This window comes from Arachis hypogaea, chromosome 13 (genome assembly GCF_003086295.3).
Source record: "Arachis hypogaea cultivar Tifrunner chromosome 13, arahy.Tifrunner.gnm2.J5K5, whole genome shotgun sequence".
In the NCBI taxonomy this organism is placed as follows: Eukaryota; Viridiplantae; Streptophyta; class Magnoliopsida; order Fabales; family Fabaceae; genus Arachis; species Arachis hypogaea.
Window position 1 is genome coordinate 68,532,700 of NC_092048.1, and position 13,935 is coordinate 68,546,634.

Sequence of the window (13,935 nt, forward strand, 5' to 3'; positions counted from 1 at the left end):
TGGTGGAATTGGGTTGAAAGAGGCCTTGGTTGATTGCTCTTGGAGTTTGAAGAGGAACCAAAACGAACCAATTGAACCGGGTTTGAGTTTTGCAAAAGTTGGACCAAAAGTTTGAGCAAAAGTTAGGGGCTAACTTTTGCCCAAACTTTTCATATCAGCACCCATATCCAGCTGATACCAACGTTGGTGCCAAAGTTAGGGGTCTAACTTTGGCCCCAACGTTGGCCTTACCTTGTGCACTTGTGGCGCCAACGTTAGCCACCAAGTTAGGGGCTAACGTTGGCGCAAACTTTTGCTCCTCCCCTTGTGATTTTCATGTGCCAACGTTAGCCACCAAGTTAGGGGCTAACGTTGGCGCAAACTTTTGGTGCCCAGGGAGGTTTTCTTCATGCCAACGTTAGCCTCAAAGTTAGGGGCTAACGTTGGCGCAAACTTTTGGTGCCCAGGGAGTGTTTTTCTCATGCCAACGTTAGCCTCAAAGTTAGGGGCTAACGTTGGCGCAAACTTTTGGTGCCCAGGGGTGATTTTCATGTGTCAACATTAGCCTCAAAGTTAGGGGCTAACGTTGGCGCAAACTTTTGGTACCCAGGGAGTGATTTTCAAGTTCCAACGTTAGCCCAAGAGTTAGGGGCTAACGTTGGGGCTAACTTTTCACTCAAAAGTTTGTGCAAAAGTTTGAGGCTAACTTTAGGTCCAGCTTTTTGCTTCCTGGTTCAATTTCACTTATTCCATTGTCTTCTCTTTACTCCTAGCTATTCCTTCTTGCTTCAACCTTTCTCCAAGCTTTCTTCACCTATCATTAATCAACCAAACACATCAAAGCTATGCTTAAAATCATGAGATATTCATTCTTTCATAATATGTGACAATTATAGTATAAAACCTCATGAAATAGCATGAATTCATACATGGTTAATTCAATCAAGGGAAACATGAAAATCTACCTAATTGGCTTGCTTGTAGCTCAAGAAAGTGCATAATTCTAATGAAAACAAAAGAAAAAGACTAGTTAAAATAGGCTAGGATGACTTGTCATCAGTTACAGAAGGAGAACCTTGAGTCTTAAATATAAGGTAGCCCTCATTCAACTGAAGGACCAAATCTCCTCTGTCAACATCAATCACAGCTTTTGCTGTGGCTAGGAAGGGTCTGCCAAGGATGATGGATTCATCCTCATCCTTTCCAGTGTCTAGGATTATGAAATCAGTAAGGATGTAAAGGCCTTCAACCTTTACTAACACGTCCTCTACTAGTCCATAAGCCTGTTTCATTGATTTGTCTGCCATCTCTAATGAGATTCTTGCATCTTGTACCTCAAAGATTCCCAATTTCTCCATTACAGAGAGTGGCATGAGGTTTATCCCTGACCCAAGGTCACACAGAGCTTTCTCAAAGGTCATGGTGCCTATGGTACAAGGTATGAAAAACTTTTCGGGATCCAGTTTCTTCTGAGGCAATGTCTGCCTCATTAGTGCACTCAGTTCATTGGTGAGCAAGGGGGTTCATCCTCCCAAGTCTCATTACCAAATAAACTGGCATTCAACTTCATGATTGCTCCTAGATACTTAGCAACTTGCTCTGCAATGGTGTCTTCATCCTCTTCAGAGGAAGAGTATTCATCAGAGCTCATGAATGGCAGAAGGAGGTCCAATGGAATCTCTAGGGACTCTGTATGAGCCTCAGATTCCTTTGGTTCCTCAAAAGGGAACTCCTTTCTGTCCAGAGGACGTCCCAAGAGGTCTTCCTCACTGGGATTCACATCCTCCTCCTCTTCTGGGCATTCGGCCATACCAAGTAAGGTTATGGCCTTGCACTCTCTCTTGGGATTTTCTTCTGTATTGCTTGGGAGAGTATTGGGAGGAGTTTCAGTAATCTTCTTACTCAACTGACCCACCTGTGCCTTCAAATTTCTAATGGAGGACATTGTTTCATTCATGAAACTTAGTGTCGTATTGGATAGATCAGAGACTATGGTTGCCAGGCCAGAATGGCTCTGTTCAGAATTCTTTGTCTGTTGCTGAGAAGATGATGGAAAAGGCTTGCTATTGCTAAACCTATTTCTTCCACCATTATTATTGAAGCCTTGTTAAGGCTTTTGTTGATCCTTCCATGAGAGATTAGGATGATTTCTCCATGAAGGATTATAGGTGTGTCTATAGGGTTCTCCCATGTAATTCACCTCTGCTATTGCAGGGTTCTCAGGATCATAAGCTTCTTCTTCAGAAGATGCCTCTTTAGTACTATTGGATGCAGCTTGCAATCTATTCAGACTCTGAGAAATCATATTGACTTGTTGAGTCAATATTTTGTTCTGAGCCAATATGGCATTCAGAGTATCAATTTTAAGAACTCCCTTCTTCTGAGGCGTCCCATTGCTCACAGGATTCCTCTCAGAGGTGTACATGAACTGATTATTTACAACCATTTCAATGAGTTCCTGAGCTTCTGTAGGGGTTTTCACATGAAGAGATCCTCCTGTAGAATGGTCCAATGACATTTTTGACAACTCAGACAGACCATCATAGAATATACTTATGATGCTCCATTCTGGAAGCATGTCAGTAGGACACCTTTTGATCAGTTGCTTATATCTTTCCCAAGCTTCATAGAGGGATTCTCCTTCCTTCTGTCTGAAGGTTTGAATTTCCACTCTAAGCTTGCTCATCTTTTGAGGTGGAAAAAATTTGGCCAGGAAAGCACTGACCAGCTTATCCCAAGAGTTCAGGCTATCCTTTGGTTGTGAATCCAACCATGTTCTAGCTTTGTCTCTTACAGCAAAAGGGAAAAGCATAAGCCTGTAGACCTCGGGATCAACTCCATTGGTCTTAACAGTGTCACAGATTTGCAGAAATTCAGCTAAAAACTGATGAGGATCTTCCATTGGAAGTCCATGAAACTTGCAATTCTATTGCATTAGAGAAACCAATTGAGGTTTAAGCTCAAAATTGTTTGCTCCAATTGCAGGAAGTGAGATGCTTCTTCCATAGAAGTTAGAAGGAGGTGCAATAAAGTTACTAAGCATCTTCCTTGCATCTCTACCATTTTTATTAGGTTCGGCCATGTCTCCTTCTTTTTCGAAAATTTCTGTCAGGTCCTCTCTAGAGGGTTGTGCTTTAGCTTCTCTTAGTTTCCTCTTCAGAGTCCTTTCAGGTTCAGGGTCAGCTTCAACAAGAATGTTCTTATCCTTGTTCCTGCTCATATGAAAAAGAAGAGAACAGAAAAAAATATTGAATCCTTTATGTCACAGTATAGAGATTCCTTTATGTGAGTAGAAGAAGAGAAGAATAGAAGAAGGAGAAGATAAGAATTCGAACACAGAGGAGAAGAATGGGTTCGAATTTTTGAATGGAAGAGGGGTGTTAGTAGATAATTAAATAAATAGAAAGAGATGAAAGGGGGAAGAATTCGAAAATTAAATAAAATAAATAAAAAAAATTTTTGTTTTTATTTTGACTATTAGTTATAATTCAAAATTTAAAAAGAAAAATAAAATAAAATTAAATTAGAATTTAAAACAAATAGTTAATTAAAAAGGAATTTTGAAAAAGTGGGGAAGAGTTTTCGAAAATTAGAGAGGGAAAATTAGTTAGGTGGTTTTGAAAAAGATATGATTGAAATAGAAAACTTTTAAAATAAAAAATTCAAGTAGTTAATTGAAAAAGATTTGAAAATCAAATTTGAAAAGATAAGAAGTTAGAAAAGATTTTGAAATTAAGTTTTGAAAAAGACATGATTGAAATTGAAAAAGATTTGAAGAGGAGATTAAAAAGATTTGATTTTGAAAATTAAAGTTGATTACTTGACTAACAAGAAACTAAAAGATATGATTCTAAAATTTAAAGATGGAACCTTTCTTAATAGGCAAGTAACAAACTTTAAAATTTTTGAATCAATCACATTAATTGTTAGTAAAGATTTTGAAAATCATTTTAAAAAGTTTTCGAAAATATGAAAAAAATGAGAAAGATTTGATTTTTGAAAAGGTTTGAAAAAGATAGAATTTTTAAATTGAAAATTTGACTTGACTAATAACAAAACAACTAAATTTTGAAATTTTTTTTTGAAAATGTCAACTCAAATATTCGAAATTTTATGAGTGAAATAAGGAAAGATATATTTTTTATTTTTGGATTTTTAGTAAAGAGAGAGAAAAACAATAAAAAAGACTCAAAACATGGAATTTATGAATCAAAATATACAATGCATGCAAGAATACTTTGAATGTCAAGATGAACACCAAGAACACTTTGAAGGTCAAGATGAACATCAAGAACATGTTTTTGAAAATTTTTAAGAAAAGAAACACATGCATGACACCAAACTTAGAAATTTTCAATAATTAGACACTAACAAATTGAAAATGCATATGAAAAACAAGAAAAGACACAAAACAAGAAAATGCAAAGATCAAACAAAGAAGATTATCAAGAACAACTTGAAGATCATGAAGGACATTATGCATGAATTTTTCGAAAGTTTTTAAGAAAAATAAAAGAATGCAATTGACACCAAACTTAAAAATTGACACTAGACTCAAACAAGAAACATCAAATTTTTGTTTTTTTTTATGATTTTATTATAATTTTTTGTATTTTTTTCGAAAATTAATTTGAAAAAGAAAAATAAGGATTTCAAAATTTCTAATGAGAAGGAATCATGCAATGTTAGTCTAAAGCTCCGGTCCAAGAATTAGACATGGCTTACTAGCCAGCCGAGCTTTCAGTGAAAGCTCCGGTCCAAAACACTAGACATGGCCAATGGCCAGCCAAGCCTTAAGATACAAATCAGGCATACAACAGCTGAATTGATGAGAATAAAAAAAACTCTTGTGATGATGAGTTGAAACCTCGGTCCAAAAGAATAGACATGGCTTCACAGCCATCCAGACTTCAACAGATCATCATGAAACTCTAGAATTCATTCTTAAAAATTCTAAAGTCATAGAATAATTTATTTTCAAAATTTTTTTGTTTTTTTTAAGTTTTTTTCGAAAATAAAAACAAAAACAAAAAGCTTAAAATTAAAATAAATTACCTAATCTGAGCAACAAGATGAACCGTCAGTTGTCCAAACTCGAACAATCCCCAGCGACGGTGCCAAAAACTTGGTGCACGAAATCGTGATTGTTCGTTCCCCATCAACGGCGCCAAAAACTCAGCACGCGCTTTTGCAATCTTAAATTCTTTTTCACAATTTCGATACAACTAACCAGCAAGTGCACTGGGTCGTCCAAGTAATAAACCTTACATGAGTAAGGGTCGATCCCATGGAGATTGTCGGCTTGAAGCAAGCTATGGTCACCTTGTAAATCTCAATCAGGCGGATTCAAATGGTTATAGGGTTTTAATGATTAAAAAGATAAATAAACATAAAATAAAGATAGAGATACTTATGTAATTCATTGGTGAGAATTTCAGATAAGCGTATGGAGATGCGTTGTTCATTCTGAATCTCTGCTTTCCTACTGCCTTCATCCAATCCTTCATACTCCTTTCTATGGCAAGCTGTATGTTGGGTGTCACCGTTGTCAATGGCTACTTCCCGTCTTCTCAGTGAAAATGGTCCTCTACGGTTTTCCGCATGGCTAATCAGTTGTTAGTTCTCGATCGTGTAGGAATAGGATTTACTATCCTTTTGCGTCTGTCACTACGCCCTATAGTCGCGAGTTTGAAGCTCATCACAGTCATCCCATCCCAGATCCTACTCGAAATACCACAGACAAGGTTTAGACTTTCCAGATCTCAATAATGCTGCCAATTGATTCTAGCTTATACCACGAAGACTCTGATCTCACGGAATGGAAGGCTCTGTTGTCGGAGAGGCAACCATGAATCCTGGACCAGGAATCCAAGAGATACACACTCTAGCTTGTTTTCATGTAGAACGGAAGTGGTTGTCAATCACGCGTTCATAAGTGAGAATGGTGATGAGTGTCACATAATCATCACATTCATCATGTTCTTGTGTGCGAATGAATATCTTAGAATAAGAATAATTATGAATTGAATAGAAGAACAATAGTACTTTACATTAATACTCGAGGAACAGCAGAGCTCTACGCCTTAATCTATGGTGTGTAGAAACTCCACCGTTGAAAATACATAAGAACAAGGTCTAGGCATGGCCGAATGGCCAGCCTCCCCAAATGGCATATGAATTCGAAAATAGGGAAAAAGACTGATCCCTGATCAAGGACGATCAAAAGATGTAAAATAAATCACTAAAAGCAGTTTTTATACTAAACTAGTAGCTAGGGTTACATAAGATAAGTAAATGATGTAGAAATCCACTTCCAGGCCCACTTGGTGTGTGCTTGGGCTGAGCATTGATCTTTCAGGTGTAGAGACCTTTTTTTGAGTTAAACACCAGGTTGTAGCCTGTTTCTGGCGTTTAACTCTGATTTGCAACCTATTTCTGGCGTTTAACTCCAGAATAGGGCAGGAAGTCGGCGTTTGAACGCCAGTTTGTGTCGTCAAAACTCGGGCAAAGTATAGACTATTATATATTGCCGGAAAGCCTTGGATGTCTACTTTCCAACGCAATTAAAAGCACGCCAATTGGGTTTCTGTAGCTTCAGAAATTCACTTCGAGTGCAGGGAGGTCAGAATCCAACAGCATCTGCAGTTCTTCTTCAGCCTCTGAATCAAATTTTTCCTCAAGTCCCTCAATTTCAGCCAGAAATTACCTGAAATCACAGAAAAACACACAAATTCCTAGTAAAGTCCAGAAATGTGATTTTTATTTAAAAATTAATAAAATTATATTAAAAACTAACTAAATCATACTAAAAACTATGTAAAAACAATGCCAAAAAGCGTATAAATTATCCGCTCATTAGCGTCCCCTGTAGAAAGTTCAACCCACGCGTAAGCGTCAGCGACGCGTACATGTGGGCATGAAAATCGGTGTAAAAGCGTGCTAAACAGAGAGTTGTGATGGTCTGGGGCTGGTACTGTGGTAGAGGCACAAAATCACCCACGCGTACGCGTCCGTGACGCGTGCGCATCCTTTCGCTTTCAGACTACCCACGCGTACGCGTGGGCGATGCTTACGCGTCGGGTGGCCAACTCCGTTTTCACGCGTACGCGTCATGCCCGCGCACGCGTCGCGCTCTGTTTCTCTTTTCTTACTTCTTTCTTCTCTTTTTTATTCTTTTCCTCCTTTCTTACTTTCTTCTTCTTCATTTTTTTAACTTTTCATCCTTATTCGCTTTCATTCTATTTTTCCTATTGTATTTGCATACTTTCATGCACTGCATTTTAATTTTGTGCATATTTTTATTTTTATTTTCTTTTCTAAGTTTATTATTTTCCTTTGGTGTTAGATGTTCTTATTCAACTGTTGTATCTTTTCTGGTATTATTTTGGTGCTTAGTGACTTGTTTTACACTGTTGGATGACATTATTTATCTGTCAATGCCAATCTTTTATGATACCTATGTTACTTTTGCATTGACATGAATTTATATTGTCTCTCATTCCCCACTATATCTTCCCCTTTGTTGCAATTTTTGCACTATTGATATGCCATTTGCTTCTACTATTTTCTCACTTGCATGTTGTAGTTACCATGTAATTGAGACCTTCATTATTTGGCATCAACCCACCCATACTTAATTTGTTTTCTTATCTTTATTTTTGGGTTACTTTTCTTCTTTTTGCTTTTCTTTCAAGATGGCCACCGAAGAAGAAAAAGGGAAAACTTCTATATGGGGCAACAGACAAGTCCATCTGCACAATCTTTGGAGAAAAAGCATCAGTTGGAGCAGTCCATCTACTTGCACATCTTAGCATGCACCGAAAACGGTACAATCTTTAAGTGTGGGGAGGTCGATACCGACTTTCGTGGGTCAGTTAATCTCTTCTCAAAACTAATGTTTTATTTTCTTTATTAGTTCATGGTTGCATTTGCATGTTGGATTGCATGTTTGTTTGATTTTGTGCATTTTCTTCTATCATTACTTGGTTGAAGTAACATTTTCTTTTTCAAGACCCTTTTTAAATTATTTCACTAATTCAAATTGAAAATTTGTGTTAAACCTGCTTGAAGATTGTAAATTGGAACATGATTCATAGCTAAGAACACATAACCTGTGAGATTTGAGCTTTGTGATATGGTTACATTATTTAACCGTGAATTTTTATTCTTGTGTTTTCTTCTCTATGATTGCAATCTTTGCTTTGCTCCATTCTATATGTCCATTGTTTAGTGTATTTATATGCTTGCATATGATTAAGGCCATCTTTGTTATTAGCTCACTTATCCCAAATAGCCTACCCTTTCAATTACCTTTGTTTGCCACTTTGAGCCTTTTAATCCCCATTTGTTCTTTATATTACCACATCACTAGCCTGAAGCGAAAAAAGAAGTAATTAACTACTTTGAATCTTTGGTCAGCTTAAGATAGTGTGTTAACTAAGTGTGGGAAATTTTGGGAACCTGGGTTAATGGAAATGGGTTGTGTTTCTACTTTATTTAATATTGGGAATTTGGGTACCTACTCTTGTTAAACCAGAAAAATCATATGCATTGAAATGTTATTTTTGCTTTCATGTTCATTATTTTTACCTTAAAAAAAATAAAAAAGTAAAAAAAAATAAAAAAATAAAAAAAGGAAAAGAAAAAATATATAAAATTTATTTTACAGCATAAATACATAAATAAATAGGGGACAAAATTACCCCAATGCTAAGTTTAATAAAAGATCAATGCATATATGGTGAATTAAAAAAAAATTAATACATGAGTATGTAATGAAAAAGTGGGAATTTTGGGTAGCTAGGCATAATTTTAGAGTTATATAGAGTGTGTGTATGTTAGGTGAAAGCTTAGGTTAGTCAAAGATTCATGTTTTAGCTCACTTGGCCATACATATATCCTCACCCTTACTTTAGCCCCATTATAACCTTGAAAAGACCTCATGATGTTTGCATTGGTATACTAAATATTTGTTGATTGGTTAGATGAAGAACAAAGTTTGAAAAGCATGACAAGAGAAGAGTAGAGTGATTAACCCTAGACACTTGAGAGATTAGAGTGTATATACACTTCCTGTGAGGGTTCAATGCTTGATTCTACGTTTCCTGCTTTCATGAGCTATCTTCTTACAAGTTTACTTATCTTTACTATATGATTTAAATTAGTGGAATTTGATTTATGTTTGTCTTGGAGAACTTGTTTATTTTTAACCAAGTAGGTAGAAACATCTTAGCATATAGTTGCATTCATATATAGGTTGCATCTCATGAGTCTTACTTTCCCCCATTCATTCTTTATATCTCCTTGAGCTTAGCATGAGGACATGCTAATGTTTAAGTGTGGGGAGATTTGATGCACCACTATTTCGTGGTACATTTTGTACTTAATTGAGTGGATTTTATCCACTAAACTTACACTTATTCATATAATTTGCACGATTTTACGATTCCTTCCTGATTCTGTTCTATGATTGAAAACTTGCTTCCTAAGCCTTTAAATTGTATATTTTAATTCCCCTTTATACCATTCGATGCCGTGATCTGTGTGTTCAGTGTTTTCAGGCTTTATAGGGCAGGAATGGCTTAGAGGATGGAAAGGAAGCTTGCAAAAATGGAAGGAACACAAGAAACTAAGGAGCTGACTAGCGAGGAATGACGCGCGCGCATACCTGACGTGTGCGTGTGATTTGGAGCTTTCCATGGTGACGCGTACACGTGACACGCGAAGAAGACCATCGACGCGTACGCATGACTCGACACATACGCGTGACATGCGCCACATGCAGAAAACGCTGGGAGCGATTTTAGGCTGAGTTTGGACCCAGTTTTTGGCCAAGAAATACAGATTAAAGCCAGGGGACAAGCAGAGACTCAACACACATTGAAACACTTCTCATTCACATAATTGTAGGTTTTAGATGTAGTTTCTAGGGAGAGAGGCTCTCTCCTCTCTCTTAGGTTTTAGGATTTTAGGTTTAGCTTTTCTTAATTTCAGATTTCTACTTTGCTTTAGTTTAGTTTTCTCTTTTACTTTTAATTGTTCTAGCCCTTTAGTTTATTTATCTTCTTTTGTTGATTTATTTATTCCCCAATTTGGTTTATGAACTCCATGTTAGATTGAATTTCTTATTTAATACAATTAGGAGTATTTCATATTTATGATTTATTTCTTCAATTTATGTTATTGATGCTTTCAATTGGTTGTTTGGAATTTCTTATCTCTTCTTGCTTTTCTATGTTTTTATGTTGTGCCTTTCAAGTGTTTGACAAAATGCTTGGTTAGATTTTAGAGTAGACTTTTATATTCTTGGCTTTGGTTGAGTAATTGGAGACTCTTGAGTTATCAAACTCCGTTGTGGAATGATAATTGTATGTTGCTGGTTGATTTGGATCCCTCTAAAGCTAGTCTTTTCTTAGGAGTTGACTAGGACTTGAGGAATCAAATTGATTGGTCTACTTGACTTTCCTTCATAGTTAGAGGTTAACTAAGTGGGAGCAACAAGCAATTCTCATCACAATTGATAAGGATAACTAGGATAGACGTCCAGTTCTCATACCTTGCGAAGAGCTTTTCTAGTCATTAATTTACTTTCTTACCTTTTTATTTTCTTGTTCCTTATTCAAAACCCCAAAAAGATACTTTTCCATAACTGATGAATGGATTTTTGCTAGTAAAAAAATTCACAAATAAAGTCTCATTGAAAGTATAGTTTCTAAACCAACAATAATCCTTTCATACAAAAATTTGGTTGTCACTTAAGCAAACCCAATAAAAATAAACCGAAGTATTCAAACCTTGGGTCGTCTCTCAAGGAATTGCAGGGAGGTGTGCTTATGATTGGTTATGGAAAAGTATATTTTTGGGGTTTTTTAAATGTTGAACAAGGAATGTAAATGATAATAAAATAAACCAATAATTAAGAAAAGGTCTTGGCAAGATTTGGTAGTCAAGGATCTCTATCCTTATCATTAACCAAAACATGAGAATTGGCAAGGATCAATCCCATTAAATCATCCTCTAACTAGTAGTAAAGGAAAGTTAAATGAGCCATATCAATCCAAGTCCATAAGTCCTAGCTCTCCACCAATTCAATTAGTGAGAACTAGAGTTAATGGCTCCAATCATCAATTACTTGGACATTAGTAACTCAAGAGTTCCTAAGTTACCTTCCCAAGCCAAGAGTATAAAATCTACTCTAACATCCTTCCAAGCATTTTATCAAACACTTGGTAGGTACAAAATTAAAGCATAGAAAAGCAATAAGAGATAATAAATTCCAAACAACCAATTGGAAGTATCAATAACATAAATAGAAGAAAGCAATCATAAGTATGAAATACCTCAAATTGCATTAAATAGAAAATCAAATCTAACATGAGAATTCATAAACTAAATAGGGAAAATAAAGTAATCAACAAGGGAAATAGATAAACTAGAATGCTAGAACAAATAAAAGTAGAAAAGAAACTAAATTAAAGGAACATTGAACCTAGAATTGAGAAGAAATAAACCTAAAACTAAGAGAAATCCTAAAACCTAGAGAGAGGAGAGAGCCTCTCTCTCTAGAAACTATATCTAAAACCTAAAATTATGTGAATGAATGTTGTCTCTTTGATTCCCCCATTCTGCAGCTTCTATTCTGTGTTTTTTGGGTTTGGAACTGGGCCAAAAGGAGCCCAGAAATCGCCTCCAGCGCTTTCTGCAAGATTCTACACGTGGCGCATGTCACGCGTACGCGTAGGTCACACGTACGCGTCGTTTGGTGAAATTCCTTGTCACGTGTACACGTCAGTCACGCGCATGCGTCGCTCGTCTTCTGCGGTAGGCACGCATACGCGTCATCCACACGTGCACGTCGCTGCCAGCTTCTCAAAACTTCATTTTCGCACGTTCCTTCCACTTTTGCTTGTTTCCTTTCCATCCTCTAAGCCATTCCTGCCCTATACAGCTTGAAAATACTCAACACACAGAGCACGACATCCAATGGTAATAAAGGATAACTAAAATTGACAGTTTAAAGGCCTAGAAAACATGTTTTTATCTATATCACAGAATTAGGAAGGAATTGTAAAACCATGCAAATTATATGAATGAGTGAGCAAAGAATTGATAAAAACCACTCAAATAAGCACAAGATAAACCATAAAATAGTGGTTTCTCAATAACCAATAAAAAATACACCTTCCTGCAATTCCTTAAGAGATGACCCGAGGTTTAAATACTTCGGTTTAATTTTATTGGGTTTGCTTTAGTGACAAATAAATTTTTGTATGAAAGGATTCTTTGTTGGTTTAGAAACTATACTAGCAACGAGGATTTATTGTGAATTCTTTACTAGCAAAAATTCGTTCATCACACTCAGTGCCCAGTTTTAATTTTTGAAGGAGGAGATTTCACCATGATTAAACCCCAACCTTCACCCTTTGACCATTCATACCTACCCCTTCCCTCTCCCCCTTACCCATCATTCCATCCACATTCATCCCCCACTTTCCCATACACTTACCCACCTTTCCATCCATCAATCAAATCCCATTATTCTTTCAAGCCACCTCTCACTCCACCCAATCATCACTCATATTTCCCATCAATCTCTCTTCCCCATAACCACATTCAAAATTCCTTTCTCTCCCATTCACCCTCCATAACCGAACCCTCTCCTTCCCCCCTCTATAAATACCCACTGTCATTTCATTTTCACCACACCTCCACTTTACTTCTCTCTTCTTATTGCTTCATCCTTTCATTATCTAGCATCTTTCCCTCTTCCTTTCCACACAATAGCCATGATTACCCATACTCTTTCAACCATATTTTTCTTCTTCTTTACACATTACTTTCTTCTATCTTTTCTTTACTGTTATCTCTTTTACTTTGCTTGGGAACGAGCAAAACTTTTAAGTTTGGTGTTGGACGCTCCACTTTTACATTCATTTTTACTGGTAAATCCTCCTCAAGGAAGAGTAAAGAGAAAGCACCCACCTTCAGTCCTTATGATTTCATCCGGTTCTTTTCGAAGACCCACGAGGATCACTTCCATGAGATAATGAGCAAAAAGAAGGTAATCCTCGAGGTCCACTTCGATCTGAAGCCAGATGAGTACTTGGAGATCCAGCACCAAATTTTGAGAAGGGGTTGGGAAGTTTTGACCACCCCGTAACTGAGGTTGGAGTGTTGATGTTTCAAGAGTTCTATGCCAATGCTTGGGTGACCTACAAGCATGTCCGTGGCGTGAACCCATACCCAAAGTACTGGCACACCATGGTCAGGGGGCATATTCTGGACTTCATCCCAGAGAGTGTGAGGGTGGCACTGCAGTTACCACCATCTAGAGAGGACCCTCATTCTTACACTCAGAGGGTCAACACTCCCCAAAGATTAGAGCACATTCTGATAGATATTTGCCTCCCCAAATCTCAGTGGAGGAGTGATTCTAGAGGTCAACCATACTAGCTGGGTAGGCATGACCTCAAGCCAGTTGCTAAAGGATGGTTGGAGTTCATCCAACGCTTTATCATCCATACGAGTAACTGCTGTGAGGTTACAGTTGACTGAGCAGTAATGATTCACGGTATCATACTCGGAAATGAGGTAGAAGTGCATTAGTTGACCCCTCAGGAACTGTACAAAATATATGACAAGGCCTCCACCTCTATGAGACTGGCTTTCTCTCACCTTATCTACTGCCTGTGTGGAGCAGCTGGAGCCCACATTGATGGAGATACCCCAATTGATGTTGATACACCGATCACTAGGAGGGGTATAGAGCACGCTAGAGAGTTTGGGCATACACCACCACAGGAGCCAGTTCCACCACCTCAGCAGGACCTTTCGGAGATACCTTAGGGAGTCTACTTCCCTCCCCGTGAGTACTGAGACCAGTTGACTCTGTCCATTGGGGAGTTGACGTCATCTGTTAATCAGCTGAGGATTGAGCATCAGGACCACTCAGTCCTC

The 13,935-nt window shown here is 37.4% G+C and overlaps 1 non-coding gene across 1 annotated transcript; it reads left to right on the forward strand.

Moving 5' to 3' along the window:
- Positions 1 to 2,551: 2,551 nt before the first annotated feature.
- LOC112739494 (small nucleolar RNA R71) lies at positions 2,552 to 2,659 on the forward strand. Its single transcript, XR_003170430.1, has one exon. It is a non-coding gene; the product is annotated as a small nucleolar RNA R71 (small nucleolar RNA).
- The last annotated feature ends 11,276 nt before the right edge of the window (positions 2,660 to 13,935 follow it).